At 33.1% G+C, this 11,490-nt stretch overlaps 3 long non-coding RNA genes across 6 annotated transcripts in view; 1 reads left to right on the top strand and 2 right to left on the bottom strand.

Annotated features, from left to right (window-relative positions):
- Nucleotides 1–181: 181 nt before the first annotated feature.
- LOC116300398 (uncharacterized) lies at nt 182–2,703 on the top strand. Of its 2 annotated transcripts, none has more exons than XR_004197592.2 (3): nt 182–333; nt 739–894; nt 1,453–2,703. It is a non-coding gene; the product is annotated as an uncharacterized LOC116300398 (long non-coding RNA). The 2 variants fall into 2 exon arrangements; XR_004197593.2 differs by having other exon boundaries at nt 183–333; nt 768–894.
- A 3,333-nt stretch (nt 2,704–6,036) lies between these two features.
- Nucleotides 6,037–7,943, bottom strand: LOC116300408 (uncharacterized). The gene is made up of 3 exons (XR_004197595.2): nt 7,897–7,943; nt 6,680–6,805; nt 6,037–6,130 (listed from the first exon to the last, which is right to left on the bottom strand). It is a non-coding gene; the product is annotated as an uncharacterized LOC116300408 (long non-coding RNA).
- Nucleotides 7,944–10,507: 2,564 nt separating this feature from the next.
- LOC116300396 (uncharacterized) overlaps nt 10,508–11,490 on the bottom strand; it is a 77,795-nt gene continuing 76,812 nt past the window's right edge. For all 3 annotated transcript variants that reach the window (XR_016120399.1, XR_016120400.1, XR_004197590.2), the window contains one exon: nt 10,508–11,035. This is a non-coding gene — a long non-coding RNA (uncharacterized LOC116300396). The remainder of the gene's footprint in view (nt 11,036–11,490) is intronic.

Raw genomic sequence — 11,490 nt, 5'->3', positions numbered from 1 at the left:
CTGTCTATGTTCCAAAAAATCAGCCAATCGATATCATTTGCTTTGAATGCTCAGTCGAGCCATCAATTTCCGGGAAAAACCCCTTTAAACCTCGTGTGGCTGAGTCAACCAATTGCTCAGAAAAAATGACGTATGTAACCCTGAAATCATCATTACACCCTGAGTTTCTAAGAAAAAAGCCAGCTTTTAGAAATTATTGGATTAAAATATGTGTCTACATTCAGAAGCTAGTAAATGGTTTGCCGATTATAAAACATTGCGATAAAATAGTAATCATTAACATAGTAAAAAACTAAAAACTCAGATCAGTAACTTTATGATGTTTCGACCTAGGTAAGTCATTATCAAAAATGTTATTGAATTGTACTATTTTATCGCAATCTTTTATTATATATTAATATGTCAATATTATAAATTATAAGATAATTGAGAGCTTCAGCCTCATTAGACGAAAAGCTTTTACTTTCATCCCATGTTTCTCTTTCATTTTCGAGTTGAAGAATTGGAGGGGAGGCATGAGGCACTGATTTTAATCAATGGTAAATTTTAAGGGTAGAGTCGCTAGGGCAATACTTCCCCCTCCCCCTCCTGCACCAAACACACCATTTCCCCCCCCCCCCCCCCCCCCTTCGCCACAACACACACATTTAAACACACGCACAACAAACATTTGAAATACACAAAAACAATAATTGACCTATATCCTTTTTTAGTATTTTTAATAATTGTTTGTTCTAGAGTTTTGTTAGTTTTCTCACTTCCGCCAGACCCAGTCTTCCTGGTCCTCGAACTTCCCATGATGCACATCAGTCTTGTTCCTTCGCCTGCACGTGGAACACAAGACAAGATGGAGTGAAGCAGTTTCAGTGCTGAAATTTTGGCAATTTTAAACCGGTAAGTTGGCTTTATACGCTACTTTATTCGTTGCTTACGATACCTAAACCTTTCCTTCGTATATTACTCTGTAATATGAAGTGTTTTCGTTGGTTTTGAGTCGAATATCGGAGCATTTTGAATTTGGTTTCACACCCGTTTACGCTCGTACATTTGATTTGGTCTCGACTTCCAGTTTTCCTTACGTTCGTTTTAAGAGCAAGCTGACATCTTAGAAATTCTTCAAAGCTATTTTCCAACTATGAAGGAAAAGAAAATTTTGAATTTTTAACCAAAAGTTGAGGTGACATGAAAATTTTTGAATATTTGCATGTCTTTATAGTTTTATGAAATTTTGTTTATTTAGGCTTAATTATCTATACTATTTGATAGATAAAGATTATTTTCGAAATTCATGCAAAGTTATGCAAAATTTAGAGCTTTTTAAATCACTTTTTTTAGTTTTTTTTATCCCAAGGGTAGGGTAGGTTAGGTGATGAAATTGCTTGAACATGCGGACAGGGGGGGTCCCCTAGGAAATTGCCACTTTAATCTTTTTTTTCTTTTTTTTATTAATAGCCAAGAAATAAATTGCAGCCATGATCTAAACCAAGTCCTATCAGCAAAGAAGACCAGCAGAATCCACTTAATTTAATTAACTATTAAACCTTAAGGTAGTAATGATATTAATGTATCATCTACATACAACTGAATGTTGTATGTAGATATTATTCACCACTTTAAGACCTATTAAATATCAAAGTATTAGAAATTAAAGGTTGTGGAATCTTTTTATTACTAATAAAAAGTGGCCACATCACTTTAATTTTATTGAATGCTGATAAATTATGCACATATCACCTGGACGAGATGACTGGCTGGCCTGGAATCAACTCTTCATTACTAACATTTATTTTTTTGCTGTTATTGAACATTTGATGAATTCAATTGATATGAATTATGTATGCATGTGACAAAGCTTTTTTCTAAATTTTGTACAGTTTAAAAATGCTCTAAAAGGTTTTCTGCTCTCGTTTTTCAATACATTTTCAGGTAATTTAATTATTTCATTCATTGATACGTCATCCGAAATTTATAGAACTGCACTTGAGAATTTGACTGATTGATTACAAATTATTATTATGTAAAAAAAAAATCGGATTAATTCATTACAAATTATTATTTTCTTAAAATTTATCATTTTTGGTTGATGTGCAGAATTCAGAAAAAATCTTTTTCACCATGAATTGCTCTTTTTTGAAATGCATTGATTGATTCCATTGATATCATTTTCTTGTTTGGTTCAGTAGACTTTCACTTCATTGGGGTCCAAAATTAAGTTTATTTTTGTTTCCAAGCAATATTGGTTCAATGAACATGCATAAATTATTCATTTATCTCTTCCCTCACAATACAAATACTAAAATGTTTTTTCAAAGATGTTTGGAGCATTAAAGTTAGAGTCTACTGCAGCTTTGATATTATAATTTTTGTTGCTTTGATAATGTTTTTAATCATTATGATTATTATGATTCAAATCCCTGGTATAATGTTGTACATGGTTCTGGATATAAAGTAAGTACAGTGCATAGTTGATCAGCATTCAAAGCCATTAGTTATCTTTCTCTGATGTCCTTCATGTGTAAGCAAACCAAATTTTAACTTTATCAAACCATAAAAAATACTTTGGTTTTATTTTAGTTGATGAATAATCTACTCAAAGGTTGAGTCGAAAAAAAGCTCATTTTAAAAGCTTGGTTTTAAATTTATGATTTTTTACTTTCAATTTTCAATTTACATTCAAATCTTTTGTCTAATTTCCAATTTTTATGGAGGCTGGAAAGTGTTTTGTGTCTTTACCAATGATCAAAATTATGAACTAAAAAAAAATTAATTTGGCTATAAACCAAAGATCACAATGAACATGAAAAAAATGACATAAGACATTGCTATGACAACATAAGAACCCTTTTTATGCCATCATTATGCCAAAAATCATAACTCAGGAAACAAATGGTAATTTTTTTTAAAAACCGGAATATTTAAACTTTGTATCATAATCTTCTTTTTGACAAAAAAAAAAAAAAGAAAATTTTCTGTAATAGGGAATTAATAAAAATCAATTAAATTTGTTTGGAGTAGATCCGCCTTACAGAGCTTTTTAAATTTTTCCTTAAATGTTTGAAAACATAAATCAAAGCCATATGCAAAATTTGAAGAAATTTAACAGCAGAGTTTTTGAATTTTTTCCGTTTGAATATTAAAATTTTTGAGGACAAATTTTTCCTTTTGCAAGTTCTATTTCATCGAATCTAGAGCGTGCACGCTCATGAAAAACCATTTCTAGCCTCCTTAAATGCTATTTAATTTGGTCATATTTGAAGCTGTATTGCACCTGCAAAGGACATTGGTTAGAACATTTCTATGGCAGTTGTTTCCTTCTAAATAATACCATGTCAAGGTATTATTAGAATATTAATATTTTTGCAATTGCCCTATTTCACTATGACGTCACATCAAAACAATCTATTGTTTAAACGCAAAGGATCATGGTCATCTGAGGGGGTCAAATCAACGCAAATTCACTGAAAATTGTTCTAAAACTGGTATCAATCCACGAAGAGAAGTAGAATAGCCAGCAAACGCTCAGAATATTATTTAGTACATATTAACACAATCATATTATATCTGGAAACCTGGCCATTTTAGATTAAACTGTTTTGCTAGGAGCTAATTTTAGTGGACTTTCTATTGGATGTGGGGATTCTATCCCCCACATAAACAAGCAGTGACGTCATAGTGAAATAGGGCAATTGGGTGTCTGAAAGTGGTGAAATCTTAATCTTATGACTATGAGGGAACACACCAATGGTCAGCTGGGAGGACTGTGTACAAAATTGTTATAATTCATTTTGCGGCTTTATCATGTCAATCTTGTTAACCGAAAGTCTTTCCAACAAATTGACAGCTACATAAAAATATCATATTATTGATATTTTGGTTTGATTGACAGAATTTGTTTGATGTTATCAAGTTACCATCAGGATCAATGTGGTATATCAATGCACAGCTTTTCTACCTGATGTACCCTTCAAATTCAGATTTACAATTTAATACTAATTATTATCGGCATTCTAAATTCTGTTTAGACTCTATCATATACTGTACCTTGAGCAATCTATAGGGCTTGGTGTGTTCATCTCATAGTCTGACATAGGTGTTGCTTAAGTAAAAGTGCAACAAGAGATGACACATGGTATTTCAAACCTTCTCTAAGTTAATCGGCATCTTTTAGGCAATTTCAGAAAAATACTTTGGATTCATTTGAAACACATTGGACTTGATCATACGATTATTTTGAATTGAACTCTTAAGATGATATTATTAATATGAGTTAAGAGAGAGTCCCACATATAGAACATTGAATGTGGTGGTAGTGAGTGAAAGTGGACCAAATTGGAAACCAGTATTCTTACCTATATTGAATTTCTTCAACCATTATAAGAATGGAATTGATTTTGTTTAAGACACTGATGTATACCTACTTCATTGTTTTATTTTCACCATTCGGAATTGATTTTCTTAACCAAATCTGCTCATGAATTGAACTTGATTGAACTCAAATATACCATATGTCACTCTTGCTGTATCCTAGAATAGAGTTTGTATAATATAATGAAGCATAGTACAGATGTTCATGGAAGATGTCTTCTTCATTGTGCCATGGTTTATCATATTCATACAATAACTATTCTTTTGTATATTACTAGTACAGTAGAGAACCATGCTGTTGAGACATTGAACATTTCAATCAACTAAAAGAAATTCATTCAATTTATTTCGAACCTTATTGAATGCTAAACCAGAAAAGTTCAATGTGATAACCAGTTCTAACTGGTGCTGTAAAATGAGGTGTAAAGCTGGTGTTGTCTTTTACTAAAACACTCGGGAAATAAATTCATTTTAGAAGTACTCTGTTCACAATTGCAAGAAATATTCAGCAAATTGTTAAAACTCTATATTGGCCATACCCAAAATGGGTTAGATTATTTTGACCAGAGACAACACCAGTTTTATGCCTTTTTTAGCATCCTGTACTAGTCTTTTATTCAAGCAACACCTACGTCTTTAGAATCACAAACAAATGGTCTGTCCCTGAGGTCATTAGTTCTTGCTATTCCAAAACCTTAAGGGTGCCCCTCAACACTTTGTTGGGGGGCACGTTTTCTTTAGGGGAGGGTAGGTTTGAACTTTTGATCTCAGGGACCTTCGTCTAACTACCCTAGGGGCAAAAAAATTTGCAAAAAGACTTAGTATATATTTTTTCAAAATTTATGGCTTTTTTTCACATTTTTTTTCTTTTTTTAATTTTTTTTTAGCCAATTTGAATTTATTTATTTATTTTTTGGCCAATTTGAATTTTTTTTCTTTTAAAGCCAATTTCTGAGTTTCTTTGCCAATTTGTGAGCCAATCCTCCTTACCTTGTTTGTGGATACCTGACTTACCTTGATCCTGGCTTGTGGGTGACGGTTTTCTTGCTTATCCAATTTTTCATCTGAGAGCTAGACCTTACCTGGGACTTGAACCTGTACCTTCAACTTACCTCTTGCCATGTATCCGGTGTATCTGTGCTGTAGACTGTCAGTGAGATTGTCGAGGGTAAAGGTTTGAATGTTCCTTAAAACATAACGCTTGTTGTTGTTGGTATGTTAATAAAAAATCTTATGAATATTTAATGTCTTATTTATTGTCTTCACGAAACAATGGGGTAATGAGCAGAACAAAAGAAGGGGATCAGAGGGCGGGGTGAAGGTGACAGGATAGGCACGAGAGGGATCTTTCGAAGTGGTAAAGTAGGTGCAAGAGGCCAAGGCGTGGCTAAAAGTGCCAGGGCAAATGAACCAAAAAAATTCTAAGTTTTTTGGCGGGAAAATTCGCTTTGTTGAAGAGTAGCCTAAATAAAGAGATAAAGAGCGCATGAAAATTTTCTAAGTTTTTTGGCGGGAAAAAAGTGCGATTTTGAAAAGGGAATGGACACAAAATTAGAGTCTAAAATTCTCAAAAACCATTTAATTTAATATAAAACCAAGTACAATCAAAAACTCGTATTACTAAGTTTAGATAAAAAACACGAGAAAGATCAAAAGAAATAGTTGATTAACCTTGTCCGGTTTAATTACTTGTTTTTTCCTAATACTATTTTCTCTCGGCCATTTCTTGACTTTCTGGGTTGACTTATAGCTTTCATTCCTCCATCTGTAAAAGAACATATCAGAAGGTTAGTGGCTTCAACAAACAAGATATAACAACAGCGCAAATGTAATAACGCGCGGGAAAAAATACACAAAAAATCTATTTGCGCGTAAATAAATGAAAATGATACGCAAATAAATGTTCCTTTTGATGCATAGTTATAGTTTTCTGATTTTTTGAATAAAAGCCTAACTGGCAGAGGTAGGCAGAGTGTTGTCTTGTTTCGACCAATCAGGCGAGAGAATACTTTGCGCATTTTGTTGTTGATTATGTACATATCTTTGAATCGAAAATTATCCTTCAAAGTAAACCTTATATATTTATTTAGAATAAAATCTAGAAAGACAACAAATAGCGGACATGAAACATAAATGTGGCCTGATTGTGAAGCAGAACGTAATACATTAAGACAGAGAGAGATGTATGGAAAATATAGATGATGAAGTGATAAAATATACAGACACAGGTTTATCAAAAACGACAGCGTTTCACTTGATTTTCTAAGTTTTATGGTGCTCGCCTACATTCAGTCAAGTCTATAATTCAAGTTACCTTTGTTCCAGACATCCACGTGACTTAATACGGCTTATTTCTTGACTTATTCAGCGTTCTTTCTCGTTTCTTGATTCACCAAGACTTCAAGATGGCGGACTCAACCAGTTCCAACACACCAAATCCCTATAGAAAAAAAAAACAACAAAGGATTATTCTCAATTGGGATTTAAAAGTGAGAAGAAAAAAAAATTAATTAAAAAGTGGCGTGCTGGGCCTCCTGTGTTATTCGCACTTCATACAATACACAGGATACCCAAAATGTGTAGTATTTAAACTCGTTTTTCTCCACATTACCAAATAAACTGGAAACTTTTCTTATGCTCTCATATGATGTATATATATATATCTATCATATGACACAGTTCTATTGACAAAGAAGTTTAAAAAGAACAAAAAAAGAGGAAAATGCTAAAAGCGCTATACCGCTGACCAAAACTGATTTTCCTCAAAAATTACGACCTCTATAAAATCTTTAATATAATTCTAATCAAAAAAATAAGTCCAGAACAATGTTGGATAGGTCTTTAGCTTTCCAACGAGCTGTGCTTTGTTTTGAAAAGCTCAATATTTCGATTTACGAAAATTTGGACCAACCGAAAAAACGCTTATTTTGGGGTTCCAACTTCAAGCGGCTTGTTTTCTATAAAATAAAGAAAATATTTTAAAAAATTTTGGGCACAGATTTAAGGCTCACTTAGTTCTTTCTGTCAAACGTTACAAAAAGTGAATCAAAGCTTACTTTCATTTTTTTATTAAGCGTTTTTTAGTGGGTGAAGGAGTTTGGGCTACCTGTGGTGACGTTTAAACTATGGCAGCAGCAGTTTATAATCACGATTTTGGGTAAGAAATAATGCAAAAATGGCAAAAGTTACGTCGGATTTACCGAGAAAAAGTGATTTGCTTTACGATACATCTATTTGTTTCAAAATAATTTATTCTAAAATTTAACCGGAATTTTTATCTCTTACCACAGGAATCCCAAGCGATCACAATTATAAGGTCGATTAAAATAACTGATTTATTTCAAAATGCTTAAACTTAAACAAACTTCTAGAAAATTTAATACTGCTGCACAGTAGCTTTGCAATGTGTCATAGATAATTCAGCAATTTATGAAAAACATTTATAATAAAGCGCATTACTCTATGTGCGCATTAAAAATAACGTGCGCTTTCACTTCGAAATAATTGACTAATATTTATCATATATCTTACCTTGAAAATAGACTGCAATGTGAAGCAAAACTTAGATGATAGAAATTGTTCCATAGCAAACAATGTATTGCTTCAATCGTTAAGCACCATCAAGCCTGAAAACATGGAAATAAGTTGATGATGATATAGAGGATATTACATGGGCGCGCGGAGATACGAATTTTATCTTCAAGTGTTGAAAAGATCTCTCACGAGTGAGTGCAGCGAACGAGTGAGAGATTTTCAACACGAGAAGATAAAATTCCTATCTCCAAAGCGGCCATGTAATATTCTGTTTATTATATAATTAGCAACGAACTATGTTTTGGCTTTTTCAGGCAATTCTTTCCGTGTATTTTTGAATACCCATCACAATGGTGTTATTTTCGCACGTGAAAATAACATGTTATTTTCACGTGTGAAGATATCAATTTTTCGAAATAGAGAAAAATAGATATTTCATTGGTAATTATATAATAAAATAAAATAAGTTATTACGAAAACGTTTATTTTCTAACAGATAATCCCGTGTTCAAAGCATTCTTAGATAAATACGTTCAAAGCATTTCACACAGACATAGTGTTGGGATGCCTGTGGTAGGGTTAGAAAAATAGGCACAAAGTTTTTGACTTTTCCTTTCGACAAAAATATCTATATTGCAAATATCGTTAATTATTCGGTAGGAATATGTAAGAATATTGTACATTTGTTAAAGCTTAGCCATGAAAATTGGTATCATAAACTTCAACATTAAGGTAACTTTCACCACAGGAAGCCCAAACTCCTCCACCCGTCACAAATCGCTTTTTTAAAATATGAAAGAAAGTTGTTATTCAAAATATTTTCTATTTGCTAAAAAGTACTAATAGACCTTTAAATCTGTGCCCGAAAATATTTTGGATTTTTATCGTATTTCATAGAAAACAAGCCGCTTGAAATTGTAACCTTAAAATAAGCGTTTTTTGAGTGAGTCCAAATTTTCGTTAATCGAAATATTTAGATTTTCCACGCACAACACACCTTGTTGGAAAGCTATAGACCACGTCAACATGGTTCTGAACTTTTTTTATTGATTAGAATTATATAAAACATTTTATAGGGGTCGAAATCTTTGAGGAAAATAGGGTTTGGTCAGCGGTATAGTGTTTTCCGCATTTTCTCTATTACGGGAGTTTTTCAATGAAATCAAGTTATTTAATAGATCTGTATACGCGCCATATGTAGGCCTAACAAAATTTCTCAATGATTTGGTAATGTAGGAAAAAACGAGTTAAAATAAAACCTTATTTGGGCTTCCTGTGCAAACTATCAAGCTAAAGAATACCTCAGGAAGCCCGCAATAATGCAAATTGTTGAATGAGTTGCGAAAAAAATAGAGCAAAATTCATATTAATGCTAAAAAAAATCAAGCTACAAATAAATGATTAACACAAACATCAGCTGTAGAAATTCTTTTGAATAACCGCGAAAAGAGAAATGATCACACTGATCGTAAACATCAACCAAATTAAAGCACTTTGTAAACTTCTTAGGAAGCTGGTAACAAGACCTACGTTTCTCTAAAATCCTGTCATTATGTTCATCCATGCGATTGAGCATCGACCTTACCTTTCATCCTTCGTTACAGAAGCTGTAGAAGCTGCACAGCATGTATTTTCTTGATTCATTTTCTACAGTGAATATTGTTTTGACCCGATATTCAAACTATTTTGACTAACAAATAACGTGCTCTCGCTCCTATACAAACACGCGCCCCTTGAGACTAAAATATTTTCGGGTTAAAAGTCAATGCCCATATAATGTAGACAATGAAAAAGCCATTATGATTGAAGATTATTGTTGATACTTCAAAGCAGGATTCCTGATTCACACGTCTTTGTTTTAAGACATGAAATAAGCCTGGCTTTCAACCTATCTTTGTTTATATTTGTAGGAAATTTTTTAAAACCCAAAAACAATACTTTCAAGTAAAGTAAAAAACGAATATACACATAGCTGTTAGACCATCCATAGTTTTCTTCCGTTTTCTCGGAGAAGACAGAATAGGATGGGTGTGGAGGGGGGAGGGGGATCAGAGGAGGGGAGGGGTATGGAATAGTAGATACTAGAATGTATAGATTCAAAATCTCAAAAAAGGTTAATTATGAGAGCGTGCCAATGTCAGTTACCTACTTTTTTTTACAGCCCAATACACCTAAATCCAAAATGGCGCACGGCCGGTTGAACACGAGGCATCCAGGGTCAAATTTACAAATCAACAGCATTTTATTATAATTTGATGCTGCAAAATTGTCGCGTTCCTGAATGTAAGTAGAAAAGAAAGACAATACAAGTGTATACTTTGCAATGATACGATATTATTTCTTTGCTTTTGGCCCTGGATGCCTCGTTTACATGTAACACAATCGGCCGTGCGCCATTTTGGATTTAGGTTTATGTCAGTTAATAATTTTACGAGCGCTAGCCACAATATTAATCAAAATTATGAAATATTAGTTAACTATTAACCACTAATTTAGGTTTTTTGTCAGTTAACTACAATTTTTTGGGCCAATTGTCAGTAACTACTAACCCCGATGGCAACCTTTTATACACCAAGTTACATGGCCAAATAAACGATACTAGCACAAGTTATATTTTAAAACAATTTATTATTGTTCTACTCGTACACTCATCACGTGTACAACAGATGCACAATCATCACATGCATGCACAACAGATGTACAATCATCACGTGCATGTACAACACAGATGTACAATCACCACGTACATGTATAACACAGATGCACAATCATCACGTACATGTATAACACAGATGTAACCTTAGTAGCCAACACATGCAACAAAATCTTTTATTAACCTTTTTTCAAATTGCTGTATATTTAGTCATACAGCTATTTTCCCTTGCTGTTAACTAGTCTACCAATTCATAACTGAAGCATAATGAAAATGAAAGTGCATAAATCCCCCCTTAAATTTGTGAATAACTTTTAAAACGAGTGTTTTTTTTGTGTGTAAATATTCTGATCATTTTCATAGGCTTTTCAAATTAAGAAGAAACCATGTAGGTTTTTGGTGTACTTGAGGTAAGAATAAAAAGAAGTCTTGGCCATTCATCATTCAGCTCACATATGCATTACATAGCAAAACCAGGCATGTCTAAAAAAGAATAAAATGATTGCAATAAATAAAGGTTTATCCTGATGTAGCAAGGTGAGTGTTCTACTAAGATATAACACTATAACCATTATTATCAACATCATCTCTAATGTCACTTTCGAAATACACAAAGAACCATGCTCAAATAATAACGTTATAAGCAGTGGAAATGATGACCAGGGATGACACACAATCATGACTAGGGATTACATACAATAATGACCAGGGATGACAGTCAATGATGACCAGGGATGACAGACAATCATGACCAGGGATGACAGAAAAACTTGACCAGGGATGACAGACAATCATGACCAGGGATGACAGACAATCATGAACAGGGATTACAGACAATCATAAACAGGGATCTAAAAAAAAAATCTACAGAGCTTTTCGCTGTCGTATCACAGCGTGGGACAATCACAACAGAGCTAGGCTCCAAACTAAGTGAAAGC

This window comes from Actinia tenebrosa, unplaced genomic scaffold, assembly GCF_029948245.1.
Source record: "Actinia tenebrosa isolate PJP-AT-01 unplaced genomic scaffold, QUT_ActTen_1.0 PGA_scaffold2__45_contigs__length_23673736, whole genome shotgun sequence".
Classification (NCBI taxonomy): domain Eukaryota; kingdom Metazoa; phylum Cnidaria; class Anthozoa; order Actiniaria; family Actiniidae; genus Actinia; species Actinia tenebrosa.
Note: the sequence above shows the minus strand (reverse complement) of the source record. Positions and strands in the feature narration are given on the sequence as shown.